We start from the raw sequence: 22635 nt of genomic DNA, 5'->3' as shown, positions 1-22635 counted from the left end.
TCATTAGGAGTACCGGAAAATTGATCTTTCATAACAAGATTCGGAATATCAGTATTAATATCACAAGACTCCTCACTAGTGGCGGGAGGAGCAATTGGAGTGCCAATAAAACCATTGTTGTTGGTATTTGAGAAATCACACAACTTGGTGTTCTCTTGAGTCATGATGACTATTCAACAAGATTGCACTCAAAAACAGATCCAGCAAGAAAACTGCGAATGAAAAAGAGGGGCGAATAAAATGGCAAATTTTTGTGAAGTGGGGCAGAGGAAAACGAGAGGCGAATGACAAATGATGTAAATTGCGAGGAGATGAGATTTTTGATTAGGAACCTGGTATATGTTGAAGATCCTCCCCGGCAATGGTGCCGGAAATTCCTTTTGATGTCGCTTGAACCTACGTAGTATTTCCCCAAAGAGGAAGGGATGACGCAGCACAGCGGCGGTAGGTATTTCCCTCAGTTAAGAGACCAAGGTTATGGAACCAGTAGGAGAACCAAGCAACACATGGTAAATAGCCCTTGCACACAAATAACAACTACTCGGAACCCGACGTGTTAAAGGGGTTGTCAATCCCTTTCGGGTAACGGCGCCAGAAATTGGCACACGGACGTGAGATAAATTGTAGTAGATTGATAGATTGAACACCAAATAAAATAAATTGCAGCAAGGTATTTTTGTATTTTTGGTTTAATAGATCTGAAAATTAAAGGCAAATAAAATAGATCGCAAAGGCAAATAATATGAGAAAGAGACCTGGGGGTCGTAGGTTTTACTAGTGGCTTCTCTTGAGGAAAATAGCAAACGGTGGGTAAAAAATTACTGTTGGGAAATTGATAGAACTTCAAATAATCATGACGTTATCCAGGAAATGATCATTATATAGGCATCACATCCAAGATTAGTAGACCGACTCCTCCCTGCATTTACTACTACTACTTCACACATCGACCGCTATCCAACATGCATCTAGTGTATTAAGTTCATGGAGAAACGGAGTAATGCAATAAGAACGATGAAATGATGTAGACAAGATCTATCTATGTAGAGATAGACCCCATCGTTTTATCCTTAGTAGCAACGATACATACGTGTCGGTTCCCCTTCTGTCACTGGGATCAAGCACCGTAATATCGAACCCACTACAAAGCACCCCTTTCCATTGCAAGATAAATAGATCAAGTTGGCCAAACAAAACCCAGAGAGAAGAGAAGAAATATGTGGCTATAAGCAATCATGCATATAAGATATCAAATAAACTCAAATAGCTTTCATGGATATAAAAATATAGATCTGATCATAAACTCAAAGTTCATCTGATCCCAACAAACACACCGCAAAAAGAGTTACAACATATGGATCTCCAACAGGCCATTATATTGAGAATCAAACGAGAGAGAGGAAGACATCTAGCTACTAAATCTGGACCCGAAGGTCTACAAAGAACTACTCACGCATCATTGGAGAGGCGCCAATGGAAGTGGTGAACCCCCTCCGTGATGGTGTCTAGATTGGATTTGGTGGTTCTGGACTCTGCGGCGGCTGGAATTGATATTCGTCGACACCCCTAGGGTTTCTGGAATATTGGGGTATTTATAGAGCAAAGAGGTGGTCTGGGGGGCACCCGAGGTGGGCACAACCTACCAGGGCACGCCTGGGCCTCCTAGCGCGCCCTGGTGGGTTGTGCTCCCCTCAGAGCACCCCCAAGTGCTGCCTTGGCCCATTGGGTGTCTTCTGGTCCAAAAACAATCTCCGTAAAGTTTCGTTGCATTTGGACTCCGTTTGGTATTGATTTCCTGCGATGTAAACAACATGCAAAAAACAGCAACTCACACTTGGCACTATGTCAATAGCTTAGTACCAAAAATGATATAAAATGACTATAAAATGATTATAAAACATCCATGATTGATAATATAACAACATGGAACAATCAAAAATTATAGATACGTTGGAGACATATCAACCTCCGGTGCCCATCTTCTGGTATATAAGTCATTTTGACCTAGAAAAAAAATAAAGAGAGGACTTTCGGGATGGAGCACCGCCGTCTCGAGGAGGAACTTGGGCAGGAGCACTTTTGCCCTCCGGTAGAGCGATTCCGCCGGGGGAACTTCCCTCCTGGAGGGGGAAATCATCCTCATCATCATCACCAAAAACTCTCCCATCTTGGGGAGAGAAATCTCCATCAACATCTTCAACAGCACCATCTCATCTCATACCCTAGTTCATCTCTTGTGTACAATCTTGTTACCAGAACTATAGATTGGTGCTTGTGGGTGAGTAGTAGTATTGATTACATCTTGTAGTTGATTACTATACGGTTTATTTGGTGGAAGATTATATGTTCAGATCCAATATGCTATTTAATACCCCTTTGATCTTGAGCATGATTATCATTTGTGAGTAGTTAGTTTTGTTCTTGAGGTCACGGGAGAAATCATGTTGCAAGTAATCATGTGAACTTGATATGTGTTCGATAGTTTGATAGTATGTATGTTGTTATTCCCATAGTGGTGTCATGTGAACATCGCCTACATGACACTTCACCATATTTGGCCTTAAGGGAATGCATTGTGGAGTAGTTATTAGATGATGGGATGCGAGAGTGGCAGAAGCTTAAACCCTAGTTTATGCGCTATTCCATAAGGGACCGATTGGATCCAAAAGTTTAATGTTATGGTTAGGATTTATCCTTAATACTTTTCTCGTAGTTGCGGATGCTTGCGAGGGGGTTAATCATAACTAGGGGGTTTGTTCAAGTAAGAAAAACACCTAAGCACCGACCCACCCACATATCAAATTATCAAAGTAGCAAACACGAATCGAATTAACATGATGGAAGTGACTAGATGAAATTCCCATGTACCCTAAAAATGCTTTGCTTATTATAAGAGACCGTTTTGGCCTGTCCTTTGCCTCAAAACGATTGGGCTACCTTTCTACACTTTTTTTACTATTATCATTACTTGCTCGTTACAAAATATATTGCTATCAAACTACTCTGTTACTTACAATTTCAGCACTTGCAGACATTACCTTGCTGAAAACCACTTGTCATTTCCTTCCGCTCCTCGTTGGGTTCGACACTCATACTTATCGAAAAGAGCTACAATTGATCCCCTATACTTGTGGGTCATCAAGGCTATTTTCTGGCACCGTTGCCGGGGATTGAAGCGCCTTTGGTAAGTGGAAATTGGTAAGGAAACATTTATATAGTGTGCTGAAATTTATTTTTACTTGTTACTATGGAAAACAATCCTTTGAGGGGTTTGTTTTGGGTATCTTCACCTAGACCGGAACCACAATTAGCTACCCCTCAACCTACTTCACCTATTTAAAATATTTAATATGAAATTCCTTTGGGTATGATAGAACAACTGCTAGCTAATCCTTATGCAAGAGATGGAACCGAACATCCTGATATGCACTTGATATATGTGGAACAAATTTGTGGATTGTTTAAGCTTGCAGGTTTACCCGGAGATGAAGTTAAAAAGACGGTTTTCCCTTTATCTTTGAAGGGAAAAGCATTGGCATGGTATAGGCTATGCGATGATATTGGATCTTGGAATTGGAATCGATTGAAATTGGAATTTCACCAAAACAAATATCCCATGCATCTAGTTCATCGTGATCGGAATTACATATATAATTTTTGGCCTCGTGAAGGAGAAAGCATCTCTCTAGATTAGGGGAGACTTAAGTCAATGTTATATTCATGCCCCAATCATGAGCTCTCAAGAGAAATTATTATTCAGAATTTTTATGCTCGGCTTTCTCGTGATGATCAATCCATGCTCGATACTTCTTGTGCTGGTTCTTTTATGAAGAAGACTATTGAATTCCGGTGGGATCTTTTGGAAAGAATTAAACGCAACTCTGAAGATTGGGAACTCGGCGAAGGTAAAGAGTCAGGTATTAAGCTTAAGTATGATTGGGTTAAATCTTTTATGAATACCGATGCTTTTCAAAAGTTTAGCACCAAATATGGACTTGACTCTGAGATAGTAGCCTCGTTTTGTGAATCATTTACTACTCATGTTGATCTCCCTAAAGAGAAGTGGTTTAAATATCACCCACCTATTAAAGAAGAAATTAAATAATCGGAGCTAGCTAAAGAGGAAACTATGCTTTATAATGTTGATCGAGTTGTTCCTACTGCTTATATTGAGAAACCACCTTTCCCTGTTAGGATAAAGGAACATACTAAAGTTTCAACTGTTGTTAACAGAAGTTATATTAGAACACCCAAACCTGATGAACAAATCAAAGTAGAACCTAGTGTTTCTATGGTTAAGGGTCTCTTGTAAGAAAATGTAGATGGGCATGTTATTTACTTCTGTAATGAAGCTACTAAAATTGTCGAACCAAATAGAACAGATAACCATAGACCTGTTGTTGGCATGCCCGTTGTCTCAGTTAAAATAGGAGATCACTGTTATCATGGTTTATGTAACATAGGTGCTAGCGTGAGTGCTATTCCCTATACCTTATATCAAGAAATTATGAATGTCATGGCACCCGCAGAGATAGAAGACATTGATGTTACTATTAAACTTGCTAATAGAGATACTATATCACCAATTGGATTGTTAGAGATGTTGAAGTCTTGTGTGGGAAAATAAAATACCCTACTGATTTTCTTGTTCTTGGTTCCCCACAAGATGACTTTTGTCCCATTATCTTTGGTAAACCTTTCTTGAACACCGTTAATGCTAAAATTGATTGTGAGAAACAAACTGTCGGTGTTAGCTTTGGTGATGAGTCTCATGAGTTTAATTTTTTCAAGTTTAGTAGAAAGTTTCATGAAAAAGAATTGCCTAGTAAGGATGAAATAACTGGTCTTGCTTCTATTGTTGTGCCTCCTACTGATCCTCTAGAACAATATCTGCTAGACCATGAAAATGATTTACATATGCATGAAAGAAATGAAAAATATAAGATTATGTTTGAACAACATCCTCTGCTTAAACATAATTTGCCCAGTAAGGATGAAATAATTGGTCTTGCTTCTATTGTTGTGCCTCCTACCGATCCTCTAGAACAATATCTGCTAGACCATGAAAACGATTTACATATGCATGGAAGAAATGAAAAATATAAGATTATGTTTGAACAACATCCTCTGTTTAAACACAATTTGCCTATTGAAACTCTAGAAGGTCCTCCTCCACCTAAAGGTGATCATGTGTTTGAATTAAAACAATTGCCTGACACTTTGAAATATGCTTATCTTGATGAGAAGAAGATATATCATGTTATTATTAGTGCTAACCTTTCAGAGCATGAAGAAGAAAGGTTATTGAAAGTTCTAAGGAAGCACCGAGCTGCTATTGGATATACTCTTGATGATTTAAAGGGCATTAGTACCTCTATATGTCAGCACAAGATTAATATGGAACCTGATGCTAAACCCGTTGTTGATCGCCAACATCGGTTAAATCCAAAGACGAAGGAAGTGGTCTTGGTGTCAAAACCGACCGATCTCGGGTAGGGGGTCCCAAACTGTGTGTCCGAGGATCGAAGGTTGCAGGAGACAAGGGAGACATGATGTTTACCTAGGTTCGGGCCCTCTTGATGGAGGTAAAACCCTACGTCCTGCTTGATTGTATTTGATGAGTATAGGGGTTACAAGAGTTGATCTACCTCGAGATCGTAATAGCTAAACCCTAGATGTCTAGCCTATATGATTTGTGTTAGCCTCTACGGACTAAACCCTCCGGTTTATATAGACACCGGGGGGCGAGGGTTGTACAGAGTCGGTTTACAAAGAAAGGAAAATACACATCCGTACATTAAGCTTGCCATCCACGCATAAGAGAGTCCTACCCGGACACGGGGAAGGTCTTCTACCTTGTATCTTCACGGCCCATCAGTCCGGCGCAAGCTATACAGCCCGGACACCCGAGGACCCCATAATCCAGGACTCCCTTAGTGGCCCCTGAACTTGCCTTCAATGACGATGAAATATTCGGCCCATGTCTTCGGCTTTGCAAGGCGGGTTCTTCATCATAATCCGGACCAATGATAATCCGGCGATAACCTCAATGTCTTTTACGATTCCCCCCTTGATGGCGCTTTGATTTTCGTGCGTAGGGTGAATACGAATGGTCCAAGATTTTTTGCAAATAAGCCCTCCACCATGCTCAGGCGGCACCTATATAAAGAGATAGGGATCTCCTAAGGCCATCTCACACTGCGCAGAAGAAAAAATGGCCAAGTTTAGCGACAAAACAAAGCCTTCCATCATGGCTAGCGCCCCAGGCTCCTCTTCACACCCCCATGGCCCTCAAGAGGGCGATTGGCAGAGTTGCTCCGTGCCTCATCTTCAACTAAGCCGGCACCACGCAGGGCTACCCCCCCCCCTCGCCGATCTAGTTCCCGTTTGAGTGGGATTATACTCAATCGGCAATGATGTGATGGCTGAGAACTTCCCCAACCCCAACAAGGAGGAGAGGGTGTGCTTCGTCCCGTTTCTGTTACGGGGCCTGGGATTTCCAATCCATCCCTTCCTCCAGGGCTTATTGGAATTTTACGGCATCCAACTGCACAACCTCACTCCAGGTTCGATTCTGCACATCTCAGGCTTTGTTCCCCTCTGCGAGTTATTCCTAGGCATCGAGGCCCATGTTGGTTTATGGAGGAAATTCTTCTGCCTCATTCTCCGCCACAAAGGGGGTTCCATGTTTGAACTGGGTGGTGCTGAAGTATGGTGTATTGCCGGATCCGGATACCCAATAGGAACTCCCAAAGAAGCATACCCACAGTGGTCTTAGGAGTGGTTCTATATGGACAATGTTTCGCTGTCGGATCCAGTCAGGCGCTGTCTCCCTGAATTTTACAGCGCTCCTCTAAAGAAGCGCCTCAACTAGCGTCCCCGAAGTCCCAAAGAAGAGGACGATGCGGAGATACAGAGGTTGGTCAGCAAGGTCAGGCTGCTAGCCCATTCCGAACTCTCAATAGTTGAAGTCATGGCGATCGCAATAAAGAGGTGTGTGCAGCCTCTTCAATCCAGAGTAACTCCTTTATGGTGTTCCAACGGAGAAGATGACGCATCCCGTTACAGGCGGCAGGGTCTGGATACCCCAGCCGAACTGGCTTCAATTTTGGCCGATCTGTACAAGGGTGAAAAAGAAGATTTTCTCCGGTTAAACTATTAGGAGGCCTATTCCATGTACACCCCTATCGAATGGGTAAGATCTCGATCGTCTGTGCTTATTTCACTGCATTGCAGATGCTAACCGAATGTACTCTTTGTTGCCATGAACTAGTCATGGAGGAGGATGACCGAGGACGTCTACTGTCCTGCTCGCCTTGATGGTTCGATGATGGGGTATTCTATCAGGCGAGCCTGGACGGTTCAGAAGTGGCCATCATCACCGACTATCCTCGCCTTTACCCATTATGCATCATGAGTATCCAGAGGCTTCCTAAGAAGAGATCCTCATTTGTATCCTTTCCTGTCGTACTGGTCTGGATTTTAACAGGATCGGCGCTCCAGGGACCGTATCTCCTCGAGTGCGGCCCCCACGCAAGGCCGTCGTTCAAAACGAAAAGGGACTGGGAGTACTGTGGAGACCTCACAGTCTTACAAGAGGTATGTATACTTAATGCATGCCTAGGCATGAGTCTAGATTGGTAAGAGTCTCCCCTTTTTTATCTTTTACTTTTAGGAGGAGTACATGGCAAACGGTGGGAAACCGCCCAATTAGCCAAATGTCCACTAACCCGGTGCCGGACTCGTCAGCTAGGACGCAAGCAAATGTCGCGCCCGTTCTGCCTCCTCAAGAGGATTCGGATGACGTGTCGGTCACGAATTCCAAAGTGGAGAGCATGATGAATCACTGTCGCTTGAAGGAAGCTACGCGTGCTCTGGACTTGTCCGAACAAGAGTTCACCACACTGAGTTCGACAGATGCATATATCTGAGCGGCTCGAGACGGCCTTGCCGGACTTATTCAATTGTTCTTAAAGAAAATACATGTAAAATTTGACACAATTTTGCATGGTCGTATGCCAGTAGCCCCCGAGACTTGAAACGGTGAAGCAAACCGATTTAAGGATCGATAATTTGTGCAGGTTCTACAAGAAAAGAACACTATGCTAGCTCAAGAGCTGAACACAAACCAGACGCAACTTAGTGCAGTTACCGCCGAACTAGCGGTTTTGAAAGAGACCGCAAAGGGCGTGTCTAGGGAGAGAAAACTTGAGGAGGAAAAGGACAAATAGTCCAAAGAGATGGAGAGCTTGAAGGCTCAGCTATCAGCCGCTCAAAAGGAAAATGAAAAGCTGAAGGGCGGCACGTTCGGTATGTCTTCCCCTCATGTTTAGAACCACCATAGGTATTCCACATCTAATCCATAATGCGGAATATCATGAATTTGTTGTGGCAGGTCTGCTAACTGGTCGGCCAGAGGAGGAAGTGTCCGGGTTTCAAGGCGACGTGCTAAAGGAGTTATCCGTCGTGCATGCTCGGGCCTGGAAGGCCATGAGGAGTATGGAGAAGGCATTATGGCCATCTGATACCCCTCCAGAAAGTATGGAGGCCCTGGCAAACCTGTTCAAAGGTGCTCGGCGCCGGTGCGAGCTATGGAAGACGTCTGCCTGCCATGAAGGCGCGCGAGAAGCCCAGGCCATGGTGAAGACATGCTTCTCGAAACTGGATCGGAATCATATGGCCCGAGTAGGACCACAGGGACCAGATGGGAAGGAAATCCCATTAAATTTAGTCTATGATCATGTAATGCTCACTGTGAAATATTCGCAGGAAGACTGTAGATTAGACAACCTTATAGACGGCATAGAGAAGGAATAGGTTTTGATCTTAATGTATCAATGCACATTTATGATAAACCTATAGTTTGATCTGAACATGTGAAATGATTTTTTCATCGCAGACTTTTGGCTTTAACCTCCAAACCTATAATGGCGAAGTATTTCTTGATACATAGGAGCAAGAGGAAGTATCCTTCCGGAAACCAGGCAACCTAGTCATAGTGCTCAAACAGACAAAAAATTCGAGTTTGGGATGTATGTTATATTACGTATGTAAGAAACATCTTCCAAGGAAAATAGTTCCGTTAAAGGTTCCTTTCCTTGGGTCGGCACATTATGATTATACGTGCCGAGGCGCGAGGTTCATAGTACGGACAAACCATCTTGAAATGCTTTAAAGATGATTGCAATACAACGACAATCTGTCGACCAATTAGTCCCTTAAGAACGCTAGCTTTCGGCTTCACCCGTCTGAGGTACATGTCCGGATGACCCGGTTGTAACAATCGCAAAGGTTCTCCCTTTATGCCCTAGCCGAACAATCGGGAACGCGGGGCATAAGAACAGGAGCAAGGCAACCCAGCTTGGCAAAAAACTGAAGTCATAGAGGTGCATATAATGGCAAGAAAGGATGTATATCTGCAAATGGCACATGTATTGTGAGCTCTAGGCTTGATATAATAAGATTCTATTTACAGAAGCCCCCAGTCGTGGCAGGGTGTATACATTTAAGGATGTGTACCCCTCAAATGTTCGGCCTATCCAAACACACCATGGGAAACGTATAAAAAAGAAAAAAAGAAAAAAAATTGAAAAGGAAACAAAAGAACGATTATCTGATGCTTATGCATAGAATCTTCAGAGCCGAGCAGCGTTCCAAGGGTTTGTTTCTAAGCGATTATCCGATGCATTGCGAAGGTGGTAGGCTCCTCCTGTCACAACTTCATCTATAATGAAGGGACCTTCCCATTTTGGTTTGAGCTTGTCCTTTTTCTTCTTTGGGAAGCATAAAACGAGCTCACCGATGTTATAAGTCTTTGCCCACACTTGTCTATTTTGGTATCTTTGAGCCTGTTGTTGATAAAATGCGGAACGGGCTTTGGCGACATCGCGCTCCTCCTCCAGGCCATCTAAGTCATCCTGCCGATCGAGCTCGGCCTCTATCTCTCTTCATACATGTGCACTCAAGGTGAATCATGAATAATGTCGCATGGTAAGACAGCCTCTGCACCATACACCATGAAGAATGGTGTGTATCCGGTCGTGCGGCTGGGCGTGGTCCACAGCCCCCGGAGTACTGAATCGAGTTCCTTGACCCAGTCTTTAGCCGACTCCTTTAGGGATCGCACTAGTCTGGGTTTGATGCCGCTCATTATCAGGCCATTGGGTCACTCGACTTGACCGTTTGTTTGGGGGTGATATACGGAGGCATAGTCAAGCTTGATGCGTAGGTTAGCACACCAATTTTTTACCTCATCGGCTGTGAAGTTAGAACCATTGTTAGTGATAATGTTGTGCGGGACACCATAACGGTGTACGACGCCGGATATAAAATCTATCACTGGTCCGGCTTCAGCTATTTTTACTGGTTTGGCCTCTATCCACTTAGTGAATTTGTCCACCATGACCAGTAGGTATTTCTTCTTGTGGCTTCCCCCTTTAAGGGGTCCGACCATATCTAGCCCCCAGACCACAAAAGGCCAGGTAATGGGGATAGTTCTTAGGGCAGTGGGTGGCATATGACTTTGATTGGTGAAGAGTTGGCATCCTACACAGTGTTGTACAAGGGCCTGTGCATCTGCTCGGCCCATGGGCCAGAAGAAGCCTGTACGGAAGGCTTTGCTTACAAGGGACCGAGCTACGGCGTGATGGCCACAGAGGCCAACATGTATTTCGGCCAAGAGTTGCCGCCTCTCTTCTTCGGAGATACATCTTTGAAGAACTCCAGTAGTGCTAATCTTGTAGAGTTCTCCTTCATGAACTTTATAGGCCTTGGAGCGTCGAACTATGCGACGGGCCTCATTTTGATGATCAGGTAGCTCCTTCCTATTAAGGTCGGCCAAGAAGGTTTCGGTCCATGGAGCAATAACTGCCATGATCACATGAGCGGAAGGTGTTGGCTCAGTGCCCGAGCCCCCGATGATATCTGAATCATGTTCGGCGTCCGGTGGTGTGATCGGTGCCGGACTGGTATTTCCGCTCTCATCTTTCCGTACCACAAATGGGTTGAAACGCCAAAAACGTGTTAGACAGGACGGGGTTGCGTTTAGCACCCATTCGAGCAAGGATGGCTGCTGGTTGATTGCTATCCCGAGCCACATGATGAAACTTGAGCCCCTCAAATCGAGCTGATATTCTAAGTACGGCGTTGCGGTAGGCCGCCATCTTTGGGTCTTTTGCGTCGAATTCACTATTTATTTGAGATATCGCGAGGTTCGAATCCCCTCGCACTTCAAGGCGTTGTCTGCCCATAAGAACGGCCATCGGGAGTCCATGCATGAGCGCTTCATATTCGGACGCGTTATTGAGTCTGTATACATGATTTGTAATACATAACAGACTATGTCCCGTGCATGGGATGTTAGGATGACGCCAACTCCTAGTCGAGCTAACATTTTGGAGCCGTCAAAGTACATCACCCAGTTGAAGTATGTGTTGTACTCTCGGGTAGGTGGTACCTCAGAGGCCACCGCGATCGAGCACTCTTGAAAGTAGTGTCGCAGCTTTCGAGATGCCATGAAGACCGCATACTCTATCTTTTGGTAATGCGAGTATCGGCATTTGCATGGTGTAAGTACCGCCGATACATAGTATACTAGTTTACGGAGTGGGAATTTGTGTCCCTCTTCCTCTGGCTTGACAACAAGCACATCACTTACTACCCGGTGAGTTGCTGATATGTATAGTAGCATAGGTTCGCCGATGTTTGGTGCAGCAAGGATTGGATTATTTTGTAACAGAGTTTTTATTTCTTCCAACCCATCCATTGCCGCATCCGTCCACTCAAAGTGATTGGTACGTCGGAGCAGGCGATAAAGTGGTAGTGCCTTTTCTCCCAATCTGGAGAGAAAGCGGCTCAAGGCTGCCACGCACCCAGCTAGTTTTTGGACCTGCTTTAGGTCTGTTGGTGTTGCCAATTGCGACAAGGCTCGGGTTCTGGCTGGATTTGCTTCGATTCCTCTATTGGAGACAATGAACCCGAGCAGCTTTCCAGCCGAAATGCAAAACGCATTTTTCCAGATTGAGCCGTATGTCGTATGTTCGGAGGTTGTCGAATGTGAGGCGCAAGTTGTCCACCAATGATTCGACGTGTTCAGTTTTGATGACTACATCATCTACATATGCCTCCACTGTCTTGCCAATTTGTTTTTCTAGGCATGTTTGAATCATGCGTTGGTAGGTGGCGCCGGCATTTTTGAGTCCGAAAGGCATAGTGTTGAAGTAGAAAGGCCCATACGGTGTGATGAGTATTGTTGCGGCTTGATCGGATTCCCTCATATTAATTTGATGGTATCCGGAGTATGCGTCGAGGAAGCACAGTGAATCATGTCCTACAATTGCATCAATGATTTGGTTAATGCGGGGCAGTGGGAAGGGGTCCTTCGGGCAAGCCTTGTTTAGGTCTTTGAAATCGAGATAGGCGCTAGGATTTATCCTTCTTTGGCACCATGACCAGGTTTGCTAGCCAGTCCGGGTGTTTGATCTCTCTAATGAATCTGGCTTCAAGTAGTTTGGCTAGCTCTTCCCCCATGGCTTGTCACTTGGGTTCAAAAAATCGCCACAATGTTTGCTTGACTAGTTGAAAGCCTTTTATTACATTGAGGCTATGTTTGGCCAGTCTGCGTGGGATTCCTGGCATATCCAAAGGATGCCACGCAAAGATGTCCCAATTTTCGCGCAAAAACGCTCTTAAGGGAGTGTCGATCGCTGGATCCAGCTGTGCTCCAATGGCTGCGGTTTTATTAGGATTCGTTGGGTGTACATGAAATTTGACTATTTCGTTTGTTGGTTTAAAGAAAGTGGATTTGGGCCTCTTGTCGAGGATTACATCGTCCTTGTCCACTGTAGAGCGCAGAGTAGTCAATTCCTCGGCCGCCGGGCCTCGGATAGCGCCTCGAGGGCTAGTGATGCGGTTTTGTTCTCGGCGCGGAGTGCTATATCCGGATCACTGGTGATAGTGACAACTCCATTGGGCCCTGGTATTTTGAGCTTCATGTACCCATAATGGGGAATAGCTTGAAAGAGGATGCATGCTTCTCGCCCTAACAGGGTGTGATATCTGTTGTGGAAAGGTGCCACGTGGTAGAGCAACTCTTCGGACCTATAGTTTTCTGGCGTGCCGAATATGACATCGAGTTTGATCCTCCCCAAACTTATTGTTTCTCGACTGGGGATGATGCCTCGGAAAGTGGTGCCGCTTTGCTCAATGCGACTTTTGTCCATCTGCATTTTTTGGAGTGTATCTTCATAGATGAGGTTTAATTTGCCGCCACTATCCGTGAGGACTTTTGTGAGCCGAAAGCCATCTACTATTAGGTTTAAGACCAAAGTGGCTGGTGCTCGGTGTCGGGGAAAATATATAGGGGCAGACATTTTCCCCTGACTCGTGCACGGACAAGCCAAGGACAAAACAAAGATTGGAGAACCAAGAGATTTGGAGAGCCAACATGCAACTCAGATGGACCAAAGTTGGGCCTAAGAAGCAAGGTATCGGCAAGAGAAGGGCCTCTCTTGCCGGGCAGGCAAGCCTATCAAGGGGCGAGGCCACCACCAGAAGAAAGCAACCAAGGCTCCTCGGCAGGGCCTGCCGGGGTCTGTGGGGGTAGAACCACCCCACCAACCACTTAAGCACGACTCACGTCGTCAATCAGTGCGGTGTCAAGCCGCAAGATTGTTAAGTGGCAGCCATTCGCCACATGGTAGCCATTTCCTGCATAGAAGCCTACAGATGACACATGTCCTGCGACGTGTCAAGAGAGCAGATGCGGAGCTGGCAAGATAGCCCGGCAGGCCTTGCCGGGCGCCTAGTGATGTGACACTAAGCGGTGCATTTAATGCACCCTGTCCGCCCACAGAGTTAGGTATGATAGCACTGTTTGCTATCATATCAGTGGATAATGACCACTTTGCCACTGTGGTGACCCCTTAATCTATAAAAGGAGGCCGATGGCACTCGTAGGGGGGGTTAGATGGTTGTAAAGTTGACAACCCCAAGCCACCACATACATGTAGTCGTCTCGGGCTAACCTTGCCGGGCAAGTGTACTATGCATCACCACATCCATTCCTCCATCAATCCACTAAAGCAGGAGTAGGGTCTTATGCCTGGCGGCGGCCCAAACCTAGGTAAATCGATTGTGTGCTCTCTGTCGCGTGGTCGTATGCTGGTCTGCTCTTTGTGCAACGCGTCGTCCCCCTGCCGAACCAACAAGGGGCCACCCGGTTCCATAGGTGGCCGCAGAAATCCCGTGACATGTTTGGCGTGCCAGGTAGGGGAGGCTCCTGCGCGAACCTGAAAGTGTACGCTGCACATCATCTTCATCGACATCTCCGCCCTCTGCAACGTCATCTAGGACCCACGGAGGTGCAAAAACGGAGCGGGGGAAGATCCACCCTCGCGCCGCATTGCTGCTCTCAAGATTTACCATAGCAACGGTCATGATTGAGACCGTGACTAATGGCAATGGATTTACTCCAGCTGCTCGTATGGCGTTATCCCCGTGCGAACATTGTCCCAAAAAAGAGGGCACGAGATGTGCGGGCGCGAGCTCCCTTCTTCCTAACCCTCCACCTCGTCGGCAATCGAGTTGTTTTGATCGTTGGCGTCATCGATGTCGAGGATTACTACACGAAGCTCGGTCCAGTATCTTCCCTACCATGGGTGATCCTAAGAAGAATGCTGGTATGAGTCCGTCGATTGATGCCTCGGCAAGCACACTTCAGCGAGGCTGACCGCACTGGCACAACCCATGCGATGGCAGCCGCTGCACTGACTTGATGGGGAGGGGAGCGAAACGAACGAGGACCGGCGAAGCCCGACACCACGCCCCTGTGCCCGCCATCTACAAGAGATATATGACGGTCCTTGCCGGGAACGAAGCCACCATTGGACCGCCTTCTACTTCTCCAGGCGCCGCGGACGCGTAGAACACGCACGGCCTGGCAGACAAATAAAGAAGCTTGAAACAAAAGCTAAGTCCACGCTATCACTTCTATTTGATGCATTTTAGATTTCTGCAGTCGTTTATCCCTTAACTCCAGTAAATGTCCGTATCGTGAAATCCCTCGTGTGATGGAACTTTGGCTAATTTCTTTGATCCCTCCATCGTCCTATCCAGAGCCATGCTCGTAGGACGAGAGGCTGCGTCGAGAGCTACCTAGGAAAAATTTGTCGAGACGCATCCACGCCAAGATGACTGTTAAGGGCCGGACCCTTACGACAATCGCGGCAATATGATATCAGCAGGCATCCTAAGCATACATAAGGAATGATCATACAAACATAAGCATATAGAGTTTAAAGGGATAAGCATGCACTTAAAGACCAGCTAGAAGTATCAGCCTCACAAACACTAGAGATAAAACGACTAAACACAAAATATACAGCATGTTCTATTATAGGACCAGAAGAAATAACTTAAACACGGAGGACCATGTCGGAAAGGGGGGCGGCCTTCTTCTCAGCAGCGGCAACGTCAGCACCTGCTGGCGGCTTCTTGAAGCCATCGCTGAGGTCTAGCTCCGGGTGGCGACATGCGATATTGATCAAGACCATGAAGTGGGCATCGCGAGCGAGCCTCTGCGACTCGGTCGCGAAGCGCTCAGCCCTCCCCTCTTCATGCACTTTCAACTTGTCAACCATCTTGTCGAAGAAGATCCCCAGCTTGACACTCAGGACCTCCTACACGCTGGCTGAATAGACCGGGCCGTCCATGCCCATCGCCGCAGAAGTCAACCAGGCTCTTGATCCAAAGGTTGTTCATATCGACCCAGTTCTTCAGCCTGTCCTCTGCATCTTGCCGGAGGTGCTTGGCGGTCTCCATGTCCTTGTACTACAACTGCTGCCAGGATTCTAGGGACTCCATCGACTGCTCCAGCGAGGCTATCCTTGCCTTCATGTCGGCGATATTGTTGTTGGCGGCCTCGAGGCTTTGGGTCTTGGAGGAGAGCCGCGACTGCACGTCAGCCAAGTGAAGCTCTGCTTGTCATGCCTCTTCTTTGAGCGTCTCCACCTCCTTGGCACTCCCGACAAGGTCTTCATTCAATTTGGCCACTTGTCGGTCAAAATCGGCCTTGGCGGAAGATGCGACATCCAGATTTTCAACAAGCTGCTTCAGCTGGGTGGCATGGTCAGTAGTAAGGGTTTCCAGAGCAGCCCCGTGCTCGTCCTTCAATTCCTTGGTGCGTTGCTGCACCAAGGCCTCCAAACATTCATCCTTGGCGCGGAGGGTAGCTTCAAGATTTTCCTCTCGAAGGGAGATCTCTCGCTCCCTAGCATCCAAAGATGCTTTGTGGTCCGCCAGGCGCCCCTCCTGAGCCATGAAGGCCTCCTTCGTCGTCTGAAGGGTCTCTTGCTGCCTCATGAGTGCCTTGAACTACTTGTCATGCCATTCACGCAGCTCTCGACACTTGTCCTTCAGCCTCTGGTCCATGATGCTGGCAGATTCACGCCGTTCCTTGAGCTCCTGCCACTTCTTGCGGTGTCGGGCCTGCATTTCCTTCACACCAGCCGCCATGGACACCATGAAGGACAAATCCGCAGTGATGGCAGCTGAGTCATTGGCTTCGACGCCTCTCAGATGTAACGGGGCCAGAAGGTGTTGAAGCTCTTCATCAAGCTCTGCATCTGTCAAGGACGGGCCGGGGGCTCCGATGTTGGGCAGCAATGGCGCCACGGCCAGTGTGTTCGAAGAAAACAGTGGGGCATTAGCAGCAGAAGGAAGTGGACCCATGGTTTGAAGAGGAATATTCACCTCGATGACCACTTCCCCCTCTAAGGTGTTGTCCAGGGGATGCTCCACCACCGCCAAGGAACCTTGTGCTCCCCCGGTAGCCAGATCCTGCCCCTCAGTATCCGCGACCTTCACAGCTTCATCTGCGGCAGACCTCCCTATGTCCGCCACCACCTCCAACAAGTCTAGTTCTTTGGCCTGGGGAGCTGCAGATGGACAGGGGTCAGTGAACAAATGAAGGAATGGCAGTCTCGATGCAAATAAAGAAACCAATGGAGGCAGCCAGAATATGGAAGCGAAGAAGAGTTAGGCTAGATACCTGGAGAGGTCTGCCTGGCGGGGGTCTCTGTTTCCCTGGCAACAGTCATTGTCAGGTCACGAACCTCGCCCTCTGGCGGGGAAGACCGGACAGCCTTCTGTGCTGTCTCTGCCACAGACGATTCCATGACGACATCTTCAGCTTGAGCTGCGGGGGACGCGCGCTCCTACAGAGGGGGCTCGTCCTGCGTTACCTCACCCCTCCCCCGTGTGAAGGGGTGGAAAGACTATCTCCATCACCTCCAGTGGGCGGGGTCAAGCCTTCGCTCCCATGCTGAGGGCTGGGTTGGGGGCTCGACACGGGGTCTTCCGCATCCTTCCCCGCCGAAGCTGAGCCCTCGATGCCCTCCTACGACCTGAGGCGCCGGAGCTTCCTCCGGGAATGGTGGACAAGGGACTATGTCTCCTCTTCTATTTCCCTGCCAGCGACAACAAGAACAAGAGGTCAGTCAGCAAAAAAAGCATTCAAATTTGCCTAGGAAGGTGTTTATCACGAAGAGAAATCCTCCTTACTCTTCCGCAATAAGCATGGAGTTCAAATTGAACTCTGTGGGAGGAGGGGACTCCCATCTTCTCTTTAGAGATGGAATGGTGGAGCTTCCCGGCAGCTTCGGCGCCTGCCGTGGATCTAAGGGCTCCGGGGGAGATGAGCTCTGCGAGGAGCTCGAGCCGGAACGGGAGCTGGACTCCGCCTCCATGACCACCGGACATTTGACAGAAGGTGCCTTGGCCTGAGCGAGGCGAGGGGATTGGCGACACGCCACCTCGGCCTTGGAAGACTTGGTGGAGATCTTCTTCACCTTCTTGGTGGGAGGAGCCGGGTTGGAGGACGCCGCTCCTCGGCCAGGGTTGCACCTACGGGTGCGCTGGTCTGGGTCCAGTGCGGGGGCTTGCGGCCCTGCCTCAAGCCATTCCTCTTGAGGGGCCGTTGTCGTGCCCTTCTCCCGCTCTTCCCACTCTCCTTCCTGGAGCATCATCGCTGCCGTGGCTAGAGCGTCTAGCCCAGCAAAGTTCTCCCCGGTAGTATCCTCCGTGACTTGTGTCTCGCTACCGCCCTGGGAAGAGCTCCCATTCCCAGCCTTCCCTTTGCATTTTTCGGCCTTTGCGGCCTTTTCCATCTCTGCGCGGCGGGCATCTTTGTCCTCCGTGACCCTCTTCAGAATGTACGCTACCTCTGCAGCAGAGGTGCGTTTATACATCTCCCCTTCGTCCCTGCTGGCCTTCTCCACCAATGTGCTGGACCACTGGAGCTCTTCATCAAGAGAAGGGAGCTGCCAAGTGCCTGATACACACTCAGCATTGCACTCCGGCATCCATTTCAGTATTTGATCACGGGCAGAGTTGATGTTCAAGGGGATGACAGTTGCCGGGAGCTTGAACATCTCAAAGCGACCAAATAGCTGGTCACACAGCCAAGCATGGCCATAAACCGACAAGTTATTGGCCAGCCCCGGCAACAGTCTCATCCTATCCGCAGCGTCACCATACAGCCATGCAGGCCTATCCCTCTCCTGCAGCAGTGAGATGCGGTGGAGGACGAAATCTGCCCCCACATGCTCGATGGTTAGCCCGGCAGTCACCAGGCGGATGATCCTATTAATTTTCAGGCACAAACTTGTCCTCGGAAAGGCCCTTGGCGCTCCAATCCTTGCCGCGCTCGACGCACTCTTGACGCGCTTCACAAAACTCGGGGGCTTCTTTGTCCTGAATCCAGCACCAGTCCCCTCTCCATTCATCCCATCTCTCGTGTTGGTACCTCGGGAGGTAATCCATCTTCGACCGAGGAATCCCACTGATGATCCCAGAACGGTTAACTTTGCTCTCCACCTATGGGATGAAGTAATGCCGGAATAAATCTACATTGGGCTTCACCCCAACGAAATTCTTGCAAAAATGCGGGAAGATGGCCATGGTCGCCATTGCATTCGATGTGAAGTCAAGGAGGTGAAATCCATAGATGTTCATGATTGCCTCAAAGAACTCAGAAAAAGGGAGACAAAGACCATAAATGAAATAACCAGCGAAGAACCGATAAGAATCGGGGGGATTCACCTCGCCCTCTTCGAAGACCATGGGCGCTCCATGCCCTTTCTCGACGGGCCGCCCCCACAAGTATCTGTACTTCGCCTGAAGGATGGGGCCGCTCAAGGTGGACGGAACAAAGACAATGTCCGCGCTGCGCATCTTGTTCAGCTCCGCCGACCTTTTGCTCCCCTTGGCGACGGGCTCCTTCGCCACGGTCGTCAACTTCTTATTATCCGCGGGCCTCTTCCCCATTGCTACAGCAATGCGAGAAGGATTCGTTGGGGGTGACAGCGGAAGGAGAAGCGAGATGGGGAACTGTCGTTTGGCTTGCGGAAGAAGAAGGAGGAGGAGCAAGGCGAGAGATGGATGAATCGTGTCGCTCCGATTTTTCCTACTCTTAAGAGGAGGGAAAGTGGGGACAAAGGTGCGACGCTTCAGAAAGTTACCGTTTCACCGTAACTGCAACCACCCCACGACCCCACGGCGCACAGTAATTGCACAAGGTGAACGTTGGATTGACTAGTCATGGTGGCAAACCATCACAGCCCTCTCCCGCCATGTGTCCGCGCACTGTTTGGGGCCTAACCCAACATGTCACGCGACACGTATGGCTTAGGCCCGGGGGCTTATGTCAGGGAAAATATATAAGGGCATACATTTTCCCCTGGCTCGTGCACGGACAAGCCAAGGACAAAACAGAGATTGGAGAACCAAGAGATTTGGAGAGCCAACATGCAGCTCATATGGACCAAAGTTGGGCCTAAGAAGCAAGGTATCGGCAAGAGAAGGGCCTCCCTTGCCGGATAGCCGAGCACGCAAGGGGCGAGGCCGCCACCAGAAGCAAGAAACTAAGGCTCCCCGGCAGGGCCTTCCGGGGATCGCGGGGGCAGAACCACCCCACCAACCACTTAAACATGACTCACGTCGTCAATCAGTGCGGTGTCAAGCCGCAAGATGATTAAGTGGCAGCCATTCGGCACATGGCAGCCATTTCCTACAGAGAAGCCTACAGATGACACCCATCCTGCGACGTGTCAAGAGAGCAGATGTAGAGCTGGCAAGATAGCCAGGCAGGCCTTGCCATGTGCCCAGTGATGTGACACTAAGTGGTGCATTTAATGCACCCTATCGGCCCGCAAAATTAGGTATGATAGCACTGTTTGCTATCATATCAGTGGATAATGACCACTTTGCCACTGTGGTGACCCGTTAATCTATAAAAGGAGGGCCATTGCACTCGTAGGGGGGGTTACAAGGTTGGAAAGTTGACAACCCCAAGCCACCACATACATGTAGTCGCCTCGGGCAAACCTTGCCGAGCAAGTGTACTACGCATCACCACATCCATTCCTCCATCAATCCACTAAAGCAGGAGTAGGGTCTTCTACCTCGCGAAGGCCCAAACCTGGGTAAATCGATTGTGTGCTCTCTTCCGCGTGGCCATACGCCGGTCTGCTCTTTGTGCAACGCGCCGTCCCCTTGCTGAACCAACAAGGGGCCACCCCGTCCCATAGGTGGCCACGGAAATCCCGCGACACTCGGACTGATCTAGCCCTTGGCTTGTCATCGGCGGTGAACTTTATCGCCATGTCATTCCAAGGATTTAATGCGGCTACCTGGTTGACTTCGGCAAGGTCGTGCAATGCCCTCTTGCGGCGGTTGTTGGAAGAAACGGTCTCGAAGACCGTAAAAATGTTGGGATCAGCATTTTCCAAAGAGTGCCTCTCTGGTGGAATGCTGGTGAGGATGGCCTCACCGCTCTTAGCCACCTACCGGAGTACCCAACATGCCCGAAGGCTATGTGTTGGTTCGGTATTCAACGTTGTGTGTATCTGACAAGGTTTATCGAGTAGGTCATCAAGGACAGTTCTGTGTCCTGTAAAGGGCTTCACTTTGTTGTACATGGGATGATGATCAGGTGCCCCATAGGGGTGCATCCTTTTTGTCCGTCCGGTGGGCTGCTTGAAGGCCGGAGGTTCCCACCGAGCTGTTTGTGCCTTCCAGGTACTTTCCATTGCATTGTACTTCTGTACGATGTGTGCCAGATCTGAAAAGTGGGGTATGCGGCGGTGGTTGAGGGCATTAAGGATTCCCTTGTCCGTGCAATTGCGGCGAAATATCAAATCCGCGTCATCGTCATGGCAGTCCTTGATCTTGTTTTTGACAAGGAGGAACCTGTCCCAAAAGTGGTGGACTGTTTCCTCAGGTTGCTGCCACACGTACATTAGGTCGCATACTTCTGGAGGACTTGAGTTGTTTGGGGAATATTGCATGTGGTGGGTGGGCGGGCTAAAATACGAATCCTGACCCATTATTGCATCTGAAATTTTAAGAATTTGCGAAGTGACCGGTCCAGCGTCCGGAGCGTCCTGGCAGTCTTCGGGCTCAACGCCCGGTTCTATGTTCAGAGGACGTGAGGTATCTTCCTGAAGATGGGTATCCAGCTTGTGTGACTTGGAAATCCGAACATAGCTTGTTCTCAACTTAGGGGGAGAAGTATCATCGTCTTGTTCCTCCATGACCGCTACCATATGGGTGATCGGCGGGGACCTGATTTCCCTTTGATCGGGTTTAAGCCCAATATGATCATAGTCTGTTGCTACTCCCAGGGCGGCGATGCGATCAAGTAGTTCATTTAAAGACGAAACATCTGCTGCATCCATCTTTTCAGGGTGTTCGAGGACGACGCGAAGACGATGGTTAGCAATTTCGAGGGCTGCCCTTGGCTTAAAGGCCGTACAGGCGCCCATGGTGAAACCGCTGAGCTGGAGGAGCCGTCCCAGAGCTAGGGTCTCTCTAGATGTGATGTTGTCGTTAATGACCAGGCGAGCCATCGATCCCACCGTCGATGGCACAATGGAACTCTCAATGAAAGCACTAATGTCGGTGTCAAAACCAGTCGATCTTGGGTAGGGGATCCCGAACTATGCGTCTGAGGATCGAAGGTTGCAGGAGACAAGGGAGACATGATGTTTACCCAGGTTCAGGCCCTCTTGATGGAGGTAAAACCCTACGTCTTGCTTGATTGTATTTGATGAGTATAGGGGTTACAAGAGTTGATCTACCTTGAGATCGTAATAGCTAAACCCTAGATGTCTAGCCTATATGATTTGTGTTAGCCTCTACGGACTAAACCCTCTGGTTTATATAGACATCAGGGGGGCTGAGGGTTGTACAGAGTCTGTTTACAGATAAAGGAAAATACACATCCAGACATTAAGCTTGCCATCCACGCATAAGAGAGTCCTAGCCGGACACGGGGGAAGGTATTCTACCTTGTATCTCCACGGCCCATCAGTTCGGCCCAAGCTGTACAGCCTGGACACCCGAGGACCCCGTAATCTAGGACTCCCTCTAGTGGTAAGAACGGAAATATTAAAACTTCTGGAAGTAGGTATAATATATCCTATAGCTGATAGTAGATGGGTAAGTCATGTTCTATGTGTCCCTAAGAAGGAGGTGTCACTGTTGTTCCTAATGATAAGAATGACCTTATTCCACAAAGAATTGTTACATGCTATAGAATGGTAATTGGTGAGGGAGTCCTGGATTAGGGGGTGTCCG

Source organism: Triticum urartu, chromosome 3A, assembly GCF_056163025.1.
Source record: "Triticum urartu cultivar PI428250 chromosome 3A, HENAU_Tu73, whole genome shotgun sequence".
Taxonomy (NCBI): domain Eukaryota; kingdom Viridiplantae; phylum Streptophyta; class Magnoliopsida; order Poales; family Poaceae; genus Triticum; species Triticum urartu.
This window is presented reverse-complemented; position numbering follows the sequence as displayed.